This window comes from Bidens hawaiensis, unplaced genomic scaffold, assembly GCF_021521415.1.
Source record: "Bidens hawaiensis isolate Kalapana, Puna unplaced genomic scaffold, B.hawaiensis_p1.1 tig00059791_1, whole genome shotgun sequence".
Classification (NCBI taxonomy): Eukaryota; Viridiplantae; Streptophyta; class Magnoliopsida; order Asterales; family Asteraceae; genus Bidens; species Bidens hawaiensis.
In genome coordinates this window covers 53,313-66,510 of record NW_027500752.1, presented here as the reverse complement: position 1 = coordinate 66,510, position 13,198 = coordinate 53,313, and the positions used below count along the sequence as shown (strand labels likewise).

The window sequence follows — 13,198 nt, the reverse complement described above, 5'->3', positions numbered from 1 at the left end:
GCTTTGGTTCGATTAACAAGCTTTAGCTTTTATTCCAATTTTGTTTAGATTGAGCCCACATACAAAGAATAGTGCTGTAATAGGGCTTTTACATATTAATTGACTCCTCTAATTGGGCTAATACACATAAATTTACTATTCTTTCAAAAAATAAGCTAAGGATGGTACGTGGGACTTTCGTTAAAGTTTAGAAATGGTCACTCACTGAAATGCATAACTATTTAGATCGTGTGTAGTAGATGAAGCTTTTATAGGGGTGTTTTGAGTCATGTAGAGTCACGTCACCACATGGACGTTTAACAACAACGTGGTGTATGAGCCCCTTCAAATCATTTTCTTATTGCTATTATTTTATGATTATCCTTATATTAAAAAAAACAAACAAACAAAGCAACCAATAACCTTCCTCTATTCTCTCCTTCCAGCATGAGTGACCTAATTAGAACATTTTTGAAACTTAATTATTATTTTATGAGATATTTTTTATTTAACATATAATTTAATTTTTCTTTAATATATAATAATTTTAAATAAAAAAATAACTTAATGTGTAGTTTTGTTTTTTTACATGTCATTAAAAATTTGTTGAGAACCGAAGTATATTTAAAGTAATGTATCTTTTTATTCTGTAACTTTAAGATAAAAAACATATTATAAAAGAATATCATACAACACTATCTTTATTTTCAAATAAAGACTAACTTAAGGTATTCGGGGCACCTTTCGGGTATCACATTCGGTTTATCGTGTTCTCATCAACACCGCAGCCTCTTGGTTTGGTGATTTGATTTCTAATTTCAGTTTTTACTACCTGAAATTGATTTCAAAGATGAATGATTGTGTGCGTGCTTGATAAATGCATTTAGTTAGTTACTTAGTTTGGGTATAGATGCATGGGACACCATCCCAATCAATTTGGTTGTTTTTGAGTTGTCTACGGGTACTTACTAGCTAGAATAATTTGGGTTTTTTGAGTTATGCCCAAGTACCCTTAGTAATCAAATATATCTCTTAAGAAAAAACTTATTTATTATCATAGTTTTTGAAAAATGAAAACAACTTTTCTCTTACTGAACGCTCTAAATTTGAAGTAAATTTATGTTCTAATTTTACAGGAAGATAACGAGTTACATGGAACCATTGGTGGAATCAATACAACAACTTGGGTACAAAGACAGCCAAAATCTTTTTGGAGCTCCATATGATTTCCGTTACGGGTTGGCACCACAAGGACAACCTTGTCACGTCGGCTCAACGTTCCTCGAAGACCTAAAACAGTTAATCGAGAACGCAAGCAACGCTAATGGCGGACTTCCCGTTATCCTCGTCTCCCACAGTCTGGGAGGCCTATTCGCCCTTGAACTCCTCAACCGTAACTCACCATCATGGCACAAACAATACATAAAACATTTCATTGCATTGTCTGCGCCATGGGGTGGCACGGTTGACGAGATGTTAACTTTTGCTTCAGGGAACGCATTTGGAGTTCCCTTGGTGAACCCGTTGCTCGTCAGAAACGAGCAACGGAGTTCAGAGAGCAATTTATGGCTCATGCCACGACGGAAGCACTTCCCTCCTGAAACACCGTTAGTCGTGACACCAAACGCAACTTACTCGTCTTTTGACGTTTCAAGATTTCTTCAAGATATCGGGTTTGAAGAAGGGGTGCACCCTTACGAGACGCGTATCCTACCTTTGGTTGGAAAGTTGGCTGCATCGCAAGTGCCCGTGACTTGTATAGTTGGAAATGGCGTCTCAACACCCGAAACATTGTATTATGGGGAAGACGGGTTCGATAAGCAGCCAGACATTGCGTACGGGGATGGAGACGGAACGGTTAATATGGTTAGCTTGTTGGCTTTGGAGGATGAGTGGAAGGATGTCACACCCGGCCCTGAGCGGCGGAAACAGCCGGGCGCGCGCGGGTGGGGATTGATAATTAAGCACGGGCCATTGCAAACATTCAAAGATTTTCATTGCGCATGAAATGTTTAATACAATACATTACATTGTTTAAAAATTACATAAAAACATCCAAGTATAAAACTGTTGAAGATTTCCAAGCCATATCCCCTTGCGCGGCGGGAACAACCACGCGCATCGAAGGGATAGAACTAAAATCTTCCAAAAAGCTAGTTTAGATGTTCAGCGTGAGGTGCTCTAAGTGTGACTCCATGCGCTACCTAATTATCTCCTGAAAGACACGTAAAAACATTTGAATCAGTATAAACTGAGTGAGTTCACAAGTTTTAGCAACTTGACAAATCGTATTGCATCATAATCATTCTGAAACATAATTCTGGTAGCATCACTAAAACACATGCTTGGTAAAACATAGTTCTATCAACATATTCTGATAAAATCGTTCCGCGGTTTACGCGCGAACATTTCTGGGAACTGTGCTCGTCTATGCAAAGTGGCGCTGCCACTACGAGCTAAAATAAGTAATACCGTCCCGCGGGTTCGCGCGAACGTTTCAGGAAAATGTGCTCGTCCATGCAAAGTGGCGCTGCCACTACGAGCTAATCAATAATTCCGTCCCGCGGGTTACGCGCGGACGTTGTGCCGGAAAACAAGGCGCTCGTCCATGCAAAGAGGCGCGACCCCTACGAGCGGGCTCAAACCCATAGTACTGCCCCATGACCATACTAGGCACTCGTCCATGCAAAGAGGTGCGACCCCTACGAGTGGGTGGATCAAACCAGCAGTCCCTACCCTTAGAGTTCCAATGGTAAAGTGATCACTTACTCGAGTTCTAGCGCACATACATCGAAAACCTTAGATAACCGTTCGCATTGCTCATCATGAAATATAATTTAAACACATAATCGCTTGCATAGCTTGTAAGTATACCATGATAAAACATTATTTAGGTACGTGTCCCTCGCCCCGAAAACAGTTTAAAATAGTGAAAATAGTGAAAATAGGGGCTGTGAGACTCACCTGAGGTTCTTGTTAAGGGATTAATCGAGATTCGGGTTTTCTTGGTGTTGGCCTCGGAATCGAAGGTCTAGTAACAGGATCGGAAATGAAAACAACGGATGCTTGGGAGAGGATTAGTGCAAGTTTGTAGTTCTTTGAAGTGTGTTTTGGGTGATAATTTAGGTTACAAATTTATAGGCAAACTCAAGGGAACACAATCCCTTGCTTTAGGGGATTGAAATCTTTTCATATCTAAATGTAATGATGATATAGTATGGAAGTTATTATTATTTACTTAAGAGTGGAGTGGTGGATAAAAGATTTTGATTTGATTTGGACAGAACATGCAGGTCTGGGGTTGGTGAGAATAGGGTGGCTGACAGTTGACTTTTCATGTTACAGTGTGCTTTTGTCAGTGTACAGTAAAAAGTGGAAAATCTCTGAAACACTCTACTGTTTCCTTTCGGGCGGGAGTAATCTCCTTATAACTGGAGAATAGACTAAGTGTTCTGTGCGCATCACTTTGTGCGCATAGCTTTCTGCGTGAAGGACATTTCTTTGCTGCGGGTAGGTGCGTAACCTTCTCGCAGTTAGGGACATTGAGTTTCATTTGTAGATTCTCCAGGGGGTCTTGGTATTTCAACATAGTGATCAGTCATGTTGAAGTCAATTCCATCTTGGAGCTTGACAAACTAGCTCTCAATGTTCCCGCCATGCGGGGAGGTTAGTTCCCTTCCGCACGCGCATAAACGATTTAGGATGCACCCGCCTTAGCATCATGCGGGATGGTCAACCCATAGACAACATAACGTTAAGTTACATGAAAACATAAAGCCAAAACATTCACGCATGGCGCATATAACATATGCTCACGCTGGTTCTTAACATGGTGCGCTCGCGCAGGGCGCACATAACAGATGCACGCGCTGACTAACATGGCGCGCTCGCGCAGGGCGCACATAACAAATGCACGCGCTGACTAACATGGCGCGCTCGCGCAGGGCGCACATAACAAATGCACGCGCTGACTAACATGGCGCGCTTAATATTCACAATCACCTAATTATTAGGTTGATTACTTAGTTTAAGGGGTTGGGAATTTACCGGGTGTCACATTCTCCCCTCGTTAATCGAATTTCGTCCCGAAATTTAGGAGACGTTGCTGGCAGAAGCCATGTTCTGAAAGAGGTGTGGGTATTTCATGCGCATCTGGTCTTCTCTTTCCCAAGTGAATTCAGGCCCACGCCTCGAGTTCCATTGAACCTTTACTAACTTGATTCTGCTTCTGGTCAACTTTTGTTCTTTCCAATCGGTTACTGCTATAGGTTCTTCTACGAAGTGCAGCTGTTTGTCGATGTGAATCTCTTCCAACGGCAAAATCAACGTTTCGTCAGATAGGCACTTTTTGAGGTTGGACACATGAAACGTATCATGAACTCCACTGAGTTCGGCGGGTAAACGGAGTTTATAAGCAACCGGACCGATCCTTTCCAGGATCTCAAATGGTCCAATGTAGCGTGGATTCAACTTTCCTCGCTTGCCGAAACGGGGGACTCCTTTCCATGGAGAGACTTTCAAAAGTACTTTATCCCCTACTTGAAATTCCAATGGTTTCCTTCGCACATCTGCGTAGCTCTTCTGTCTATCGCGCGCTGTCTTAAGGCGATCCCTTATCTGAAAAATCTTGTCTGTTGTTTCTTGGATCAATTCTGGACCAGTCATTTGCTTGTCACCCACTTCAGCCCAGCACAGTGGGGATCTACACTTGCGCCCATACAAAGCTTCGAACGGCGCAGCCTTAATGCTTGTGTGATAGCTATTGTTGTAAGAAAATTCAACCAATGGGAGGTGAGTATCCCAGCTACCTCCGAAATCGATTGCGCACGCGCGCAGCATATCTTCCAATGTCTGGATTGTTCGCTCGCTTTGCCCATCCGTTTGAGGATGATAAGCTGTACTCATATCAAGGCGAGTACCTAGAGCTCCTTGTAACGATCTCCAAAACCTTGATGTGAACCGACTATCTCTATCAGAAATGATGGACACTGGGACTCCATGTTTTGAAACTACTTCTCGAATATACAATCTGGCTAACTTTTCCATCTTATCGGTTTCCTTGATCGGCAGGAAGTGCGCTGACTTAGTTAGCCGATCTACAATAACCCAGATCGTGTCATAACCCCCAGGTGTCCTTGGCAGTTTGGTGATGAAGTCCATAGAGATTTGTTCCCACTTCCACATGGGAATTTCTGGCTGCTGAAGTAACCCCGACGGCTTCTGATATTCAGCCTTTACCTTTGAACACGTCAGGCACTTACTGACATACGTCGCGATGGCGCCTTTAAGATTGGGCCACCAATACAGCGTTTTAACATCTTGGTACATCTTGTCTGCGCCAGGATGTACGGAATACCGCGTCTTGTGAGCTTCGTTCAATACCTGTTCGCGCAATCCTCTCTTGAGAGGGACCCATATGCGGTTAGCGAAATATAGATTGCCGTTCTCTTTCAGTTCCAAATTCTTAACCATACCCCCAAGGCATTCGTTTTTAACAAACTCTGGTTTCAAGGCTTCTTGCTGAGCGTCTCGGATGCGGGTAGAGAGATCTGCGTGAATGGTCAACCTTAGAGCCTTGACTCGTAGCGTTTTTATTCGCTCCTTCCTACTTAGCGCGTCTGCTACCACATTCGCCTTTCCAGGGTGGTACTTGATTTCACAATCATAATCGTTCAACAATTCAACCCATCTTCGTTGCCTCATGTTTAAATCCTTTTGATCAAATATATGTTGAAGGCTCTTGTGATCCGTAAAGATTACACACTTTGTACCATAGAGGTAATGGCGCCAAATCTTTAGCGCGAAGACAACCGCTCCAAGTTCTAAATCATGCGTTGTGTAGTTCTTTTCATTGGTCTTGAGTTGGCGCGAGGCATACGCTATGACTTTGTCTCGCTGCATAAGGACACATCCGAGTCCTTGATGTGAAGCGTCGCAGTAAACGACGATGTCATCCGTCCCCTCGGGCAGAGACAAAATTGGCGCACTACATAACTTCTGTTTCAACATTTGAAATGTTGTTTCCTGATTTTCGCCCCAAACAAACTTCTTGTCTTTCTGAGTTAGCGCGGTCAGAGGTAGAGCTATTTTGGAGAAGTTCTCAATGAAGCGTCGATAGTAGCCAGCTAGCCCTAGGAATTGCCTCACCTCAGTTGGGGTTTTTGGCGCTTCCCAATTTTCGATGGCCTTGACTTTAGAAGGATCAACGTGTATTCCTTTCTCGTTTACAACGTGACCGAGAAAATGAACTTCTCTAAGCCAAAACTCACATTTGGAAAACTTCGCATACAACTTTTCTTTCCTCAACAATTCCAAAATCAATCTCAGGTGTTGCTCATGCTCGGCCTTGGTCCGAGAGTAAATCAGAATATCATCTATAAACACAATCACAAACTTGTCCAAGTATGGTTTGCACACGCGGTTCATCAGATCCATGAATACAGCCGGCGCATTAGTTAGCCCGAAAGGCATCACTAAGAACTCATAATGGCCGTATCTAGTTCGGAAGGCTGTTTTCGGCACATCTTCCTCATGGACCCTAAGTTGGTGGTATCCGGACCGTAGATCTATTTTCGAATAATAACTGGATCCCTGCAACTGGTCAAATAAGTCGTCAATCCTCGGTAAAGGGTACCGATTCTTGACTGTCAGCTTGTTCAGCTCCCTGTAGTCAATACACATCCGGAAGGAACCATCCTTCTTCTTAACAAACAGTACTGGAGCTCCCCAAGGTGAAAAGCTTGGGCGTATGAAACCCTTATCCAATAGTTCCTGTAACTGATTGGATAGCTCTTGCATCTCAGATGGAGCTAATCGATAAGGCGCTCGAGCTACTGGCGCAGCTCCTGGGACTAAATCAATACGAAATTCTACTTGTCGCGGCTGCGGCAATCCGGGCAAATCTTCAGGAAAAACTTCTGGAAATTCGCGCACTACTGGTAAGTCTTCAATTCTTCGCTCATCACCTTTCTTCTCTACTACATGCGCCAGGAAGGCGTAGCACCCTTTCCTTAGGCACTTACGCGCCTTTAGGCACGAAATCAGTTTCGTCGCAACTCCCCTTCTTTCCCCTTGAATTACCAAGGTTTCTCCGTTCAACAGTGGGATCCGAACCTGCTTCTCATGGCAAATAACTTCCGCGTGGTTCTCGACTAACCAATCCATACCTACCACAATGTCAAAACTTCCCAAGTCTATTGGCAACAAGTTAATATTGAACCCGTGACCTCCCATGACTATTACACATTCTTCAGTTCTTTCGTTCGCGCATAACTGCCTACCATTGGCTAGTTCTATAGTATAAGGCGTGTCTAGCCTACTGGTTGCTAAGCCTAGGGAGTTTTTAAACTCAGCAGATATAAAACTTAGGTCAGCGCCAGTATCAAATAAGACAGATGCAAAATGTCCGTTAAGCAAAAACGTACCGGTTACCACATTCGGCTCTTCTTTAGCTTCGCCTGCGCCGATCACAAAAGCTCTCCCGCGAGCTTGGTTCCCCTTTTGCGGGCAATCCCGACTAAAATGCCCTGGCTTTCCGCATGCGTAGCAGTTGTCACTGGCTCCAGCTTCTCTGACACGGCAATTCATCGTCTTGTGCCCTGGTCTGCCACATTTGGCACATTCGATTCTTGCGCATTCACCCTCGTGGTGGTACTTGCATTTGTTGCACCATGGGCGAGGCCCGCTGTATCCTTTTCGTGGTGGCTCCGCGGCCTGAATCGCGTAAACCCTTGCGCTTTCCTGCTTCTTGAACGGTGGCTGCTTGGAGTCGGACCCTCGGTGGTGAGAGTTCCATTTCCTCTTGGGATCAGAGGTTCGCTGCTCGGTTCCGCGCGTAGTTAACATACCCGCACGGACCGTATCCCTTGTAAGGGTGATGGCCCGCGCTACCGCCTCATCAAAGGTTGGAGGCGCTGCGGCGTTGAGCGGAACCCTAACAACAGGAGGTAACCCAAAAATATACCTCTCGATCTTCTTTTCCTCCGTGTTTGCCATATCTGGCACCAACTGGCAAAGTTCGTTGAACCGGTTGTTGTAGGCGTCGATATCCGTTCCTACCATGGTGTGGTTCCAGAATTCCTGTTGTAGGCTCTGGATTTCTGCGCGAGAGCAGAACTTTCTCATCAACATCTCCTTCAGTTCCTCCCAGGTCTTGTGGAGAGCAACTTCTCGCCCCAATGTTTTCGTTTGAAGCTTCCACCAAGACGAAGCTGCTTCCTGGAACATGCAGGTCGCGTAAAGGACCTTCTGGTTCTCACTACATCCGCTAATGGAGAGAACTGTCTCCATCTTGTCAATCCAGTTGTAGAGCCCAATGGCCCCTTCGGTTCCCTTGAATGGCCAAGGCTTACAGGCCATGAATGTCTTATAGGAGCATCCTTTGTCCAAGGCTCCTGATTCGGGATCTGGGGTCTCATTCTGACGACCCTGACTTGATTCGGCCTTGCTGGCCTCATGAGTCGCAATCGCCTGCGCGATTATTTCCGCGAGTTCCTCGGGGGTCATGGTAATTCCTTTGGCTTTAGTTGGAGGCATTCTCGCTTTAAAAGAGTGGAAATATATTAAACTTAGCGCATGTACTCTGAGCACATAATGTTATCATTATTTACTAGACAGTGTGACCCGTGTTCCTAAGTGTGTGTATAGTTTCTTTTGAAAATATTTTCTTTGAAAAATATTTCATGCGATTCCCCAACGGTTATAGTCTAGGTTAAAACTTCTTTTCCTAGTTCGCTATAACCAGTGCTCTGATACCAATCTGTCACACCCGGCCCTGAGCGGCGGAAACAGCCGGGCGCGCGCGGGTGGGGATTGATAATTAAGCACGGGCCATTGCAAACATTCAAAGATTTTCATTGCGCATGAAATGTTTAATACAATACATTACATTGTTTAAAAATTACATAAAAACATCCAAGTATAAAACTGTTGAAGATTTCCAAGCCATATCCCCTTGCGCGGCGGGAACAACCACGCGCATCGAAGGGATAGAACTAAAATCTTCCAAAAAGCTAGTTTAGATGTTCAGCGTGAGGTGCTCTAAGTGTGACTCCATGCGCTACCTAATTATCTCCTGAAAGACACGTAAAAACATTTGAATCAGTATAAACTGAGTGAGTTCACAAGTTTTAGCAACTTGACAAATCGTATTGCATCATAATCATTCTGAAACATAATTCTGGTAGCATCACTAAAACACATGCTTGGTAAAACATAGTTCTATCAACATATTCTGATAAAATCGTTCCGCGGTTTACGCGCGAACATTTCTGGGAACTGTGCTCGTCTATGCAAAGTGGCGCTGCCACTACGAGCTAAAATAAGTAATACCGTCCCGCGGGTTCGCGCGAACGTCTCAGGAAAATGTGCTCGTCCATGCAAAGTGGCGCTGCCACTACGAGCTAATCAATAATTCCGTCCCGCGGGTTACGCGCGGACGTTGTGCCGGAAAACAAGGCGCTCGTCCATGCAAAGAGGCGCGACCCCTACGAGCGGGCTCAAACCCATAGTACTGCCCCATGACCATACTAGGCACTCGTCCATGCAAAGAGGTGCGACCCCTACGAGTGGGTGGATCAAACCAGCAGTCCCTACCCTTAGAGTTCCAATGGTAAAGTGATCACTTACTCGAGTTCTAGCGCACATACATCGAAAACCTTAGATAACCGTTCGCATTGCTCATCATGAAATATAATTTAAACACATAATCGCTTGCATAGCTTGTAAGTATACCATGATAAAACATTATTTAGGTACGTGTCCCTCGCCCCGAAAACAGTTTAAAATAGTGAAAATAGTGAAAATAGGGGCTGTGAGACTCACCTGAGGTTCTTGTTAAGGGATTAATCGAGATTCGGGTTTTCTTGGTGTTGGCCTCGGAATCGAAGGTCTAGTAACAGGATCGGAAATGAAAACAACGGATGCTTGGGAGAGGATTAGTGCAAGTTTGTAGTTCTTTGAAGTGTGTTTTGGGTGATAATTTAGGTTACAAATTTATAGGCAAACTCAAGGGAACACAATCCCTTGCTTTAGGGGATTGAAATCTTTTCATATCTAAATGTAATGATGATAAAGTATGGAAGTTATTATTATTTACTTAAGAGTGGAGTGGTGGATAAAAGATTTTGATTTGATTTGGACAGAACATGCAGGTCTGGGGTTGGTGAGAATAGGGTGGCTGACAGTTGACTTTTCATGTTACAGTGTGCTTTTGTCAGTGTACAGTAAAAAGTGGAAAATCTCTGAAACACGCTACTGTTTCCTTTCGGGCGGGAGTAATCTCCTTATAACTGGAGAATAGACTAAGTGTTCTGTGCGCATCACTTTGTGCGCATAGCTTTCTGCGTGAAGGACATTTCTTTGCTGCGGGTAGGTGCGTAACCTTCTCGCAGTTAGGGACATTGAGTTTCATTTGTAGATTCTCCAGGGGGTCTTGGTATTTCAACATAGTGATCAGTCATGTTGAAGTCAATTCCATCTTGGAGCTTGACAAACTAGCTCTCAATGTTCCCGCCATGCGGGGAGGTTAGTTCCCTTCCGCACGCGCATAAACGATTTAGGATGCACCCGCCTTAGCATCATGCGGGATGGTCAACCCATAGACAACATAACGTTAAGTTACATGAAAACATAAAGCCAAAACATTCACGCATGGCGCATATAACATATGCTCACGCTGGTTCTTAACATGGTGCGCTCGCGCAGGGCGCACATAACAGATGCACGCGCTGACTAACATGGCGCGCTCGCGCAGGGCGCACATAACAAATGCACGCGCTGACTAACATGGCGCGCTCGCGCAGGGCGCACATAACAAATGCACGCGCTGACTAACATGGCGCGCTTAATATTCACAATCACCTAATTATTAGGTTGATTACTTAGTTTAAGGGGTTGGGAATTTACCGGGTGTCACAAAGGATGAGAAAGATCAGAAGTTGAAGGTGATTAAGGTTTCTGGGGTTTCTCATACGAATATACTTACAGATGACAACGCGTTGGCTTTAATAATCGGTGAAATTGAAGCTATCAATTCCGAGATGTCTTCTTTGCCACTTGTTTCGAGTTTGTAAACACTAGAAAATTATATTTATACATCACGTAATAAATCTTCTTATGATACTTATACTCCCGTGGTGCATGATATTCGCAGACGATATTGTGTTACTTGCTGAGAAAAAACAAGATCTAAACATGAGGCTTGAGGAGTGGTGAACAACCTTAGAGACAAAAGGTTTATAGATTAGCCGATCTAAGACGGAGTACCTCCACTGTGATTTTGGTGGGATAAACGACAATGAAGACGCACAGATCACAATTGAAGGGCAGGTGGTCCCGCAGGTAACGAAGTTCAAGTATTTATGATCATTTGTACAGAGCGATGGGGAATTAGACAGTGATGTGACCCACCGAGTTCAGGTAGGATGGTGTAGATGGAAAGCAGTCACAGGTATATTGTGCGACAAGAGTTTCCCGACTAAACTAAAGGGAAAATTCTATAGGGTGGCAGTTAGACCTGGAATGCTATATGGAACAGATTGTTGGGCCATCAAGAAGGCACAAGTGCGGAAGATGGAGGTAGCAGAAATGAGAATGATACGTTGGATGTGTGGGCACACAAGGCTAGACCGAATAAGAAACGTTGTGTTTCGCGAGAGATTAGGGGTGGCGAACATAGCAGACAAGATAAAAGAGTGGAGATTGAGATGGTTTGGACATGTAAAGAAAAGACAGACGACGAATCTTGTTAGATCTGTAGAAAACATTACTATAGAGGGGAGGAGGGGTAGAGGACGACCGAAATTGACTTGGGATGAGAGGATTAGGCATGATTTGATAGACCTAAACCTCTCCGAGGACATGGTTGAGGATAGGAATTCGTGGAGAAGTAGAATTAAAGTTAAGGATTTTTAGAGAGAATTGAATACCTTAGGGCTTAGACTTAACTTATTTAGGTCACATACCATAATGGTATTTCCTTTACATATATTATTATTATTATTATTATTATTATTATTATTATTATTATTATAATTATTATTAGCTTTTATATAGCTGTTAAACTGTGATCTTATTATTAATATTATTATAATTAGTAGTAGTTTTTATATAACTGTTAAACTTTGATTTCCTTTATTTTGCTTTATACACATGTACTTAGAGCCGAGGGTCTCTCTGGAAGCCACCTCTTTATTCCTTTGGATAGAGGTACGGTGTGCCTACATCCCACCCTCCCCAGACCCTACTTATAGCTTTGCTGTCGGTGGGATTTTACTTGATTGATTGATTGATATACTCAACTCGTTTATAAGTTAAGCTTATTTATAAGTGAAGCTGCATACACCAAATAGGCTCTTATACGACTAAATTAAATTATTACTTATTTAAGTATAATAACACTAGTTTGAGGCCCGCGTATTACACGGGTAATTGATGAAAAAATTTAAACTTTAATCATCAAGTGAAATACAATCAACAATATGATCATATATATTGTTAATACAATTACAATTCACATTAAAATTACAGAAATTATATAACTAACATTACACAAATATGTTAAAAAATAAGTAAAACATTCCTTGTACACTACATTTGTAATTGTATTGGTCGGTATACATTGTTTATCAAAAATCAAAAATCAAAATTTTAGTGCATGTCTGCGTGTAACTCTTGATAATGTAACATAAAGGTTTGTTTATAACTCTTTCGTGTGACAAGTAAGGTTATTCAACTACATACCAACCCTAGATAAATGATAATGTATTCATGAAACTAACAAAAAAATATATTCATACACACCAAATATCATACATTTCTATCAATTGATATGATGCCATTTGAGATCTGCTTATTTTTATCCAAAAATCATGATTATCCCAGAACCAGATTACCTGAACTTTGATTAGATAATTATCCTTTATAATTTAAAACTGATTGATCATGATAAATTTGTTGTCATTAATATTATGCGTCTGACAACTTTTTAATTGATTTTATATTTTACAATTAACAATTGTATAATCAAGCAACTTATAAAACCAAAAATAAAATACCAAATGGTTTGTTTCATTTTATATGAATGTAATTGCTAGAAAAATAACAAAGACAAACTAACCTTAAAGCATGTTCAAATAACAGTGATTATTCTGAATTAACAGAATATTAGAAGATTTAAAGTTATATAAAGTGAATGTAGTGATTCTTATTTATAATACTT

The 13,198-nt window shown here is 42.3% G+C and overlaps 1 pseudogene; it reads left to right on the top strand.

The window, feature by feature from the left end:
- The first annotated feature begins 1,115 nt into the window (after window positions 1-1,115).
- LOC143602759 (lecithin-cholesterol acyltransferase-like 1 pseudogene) lies at window positions 1,116-11,051 on the top strand (annotated as a pseudogene).
- The last annotated feature ends 2,147 nt before the right edge of the window (window positions 11,052-13,198 follow it).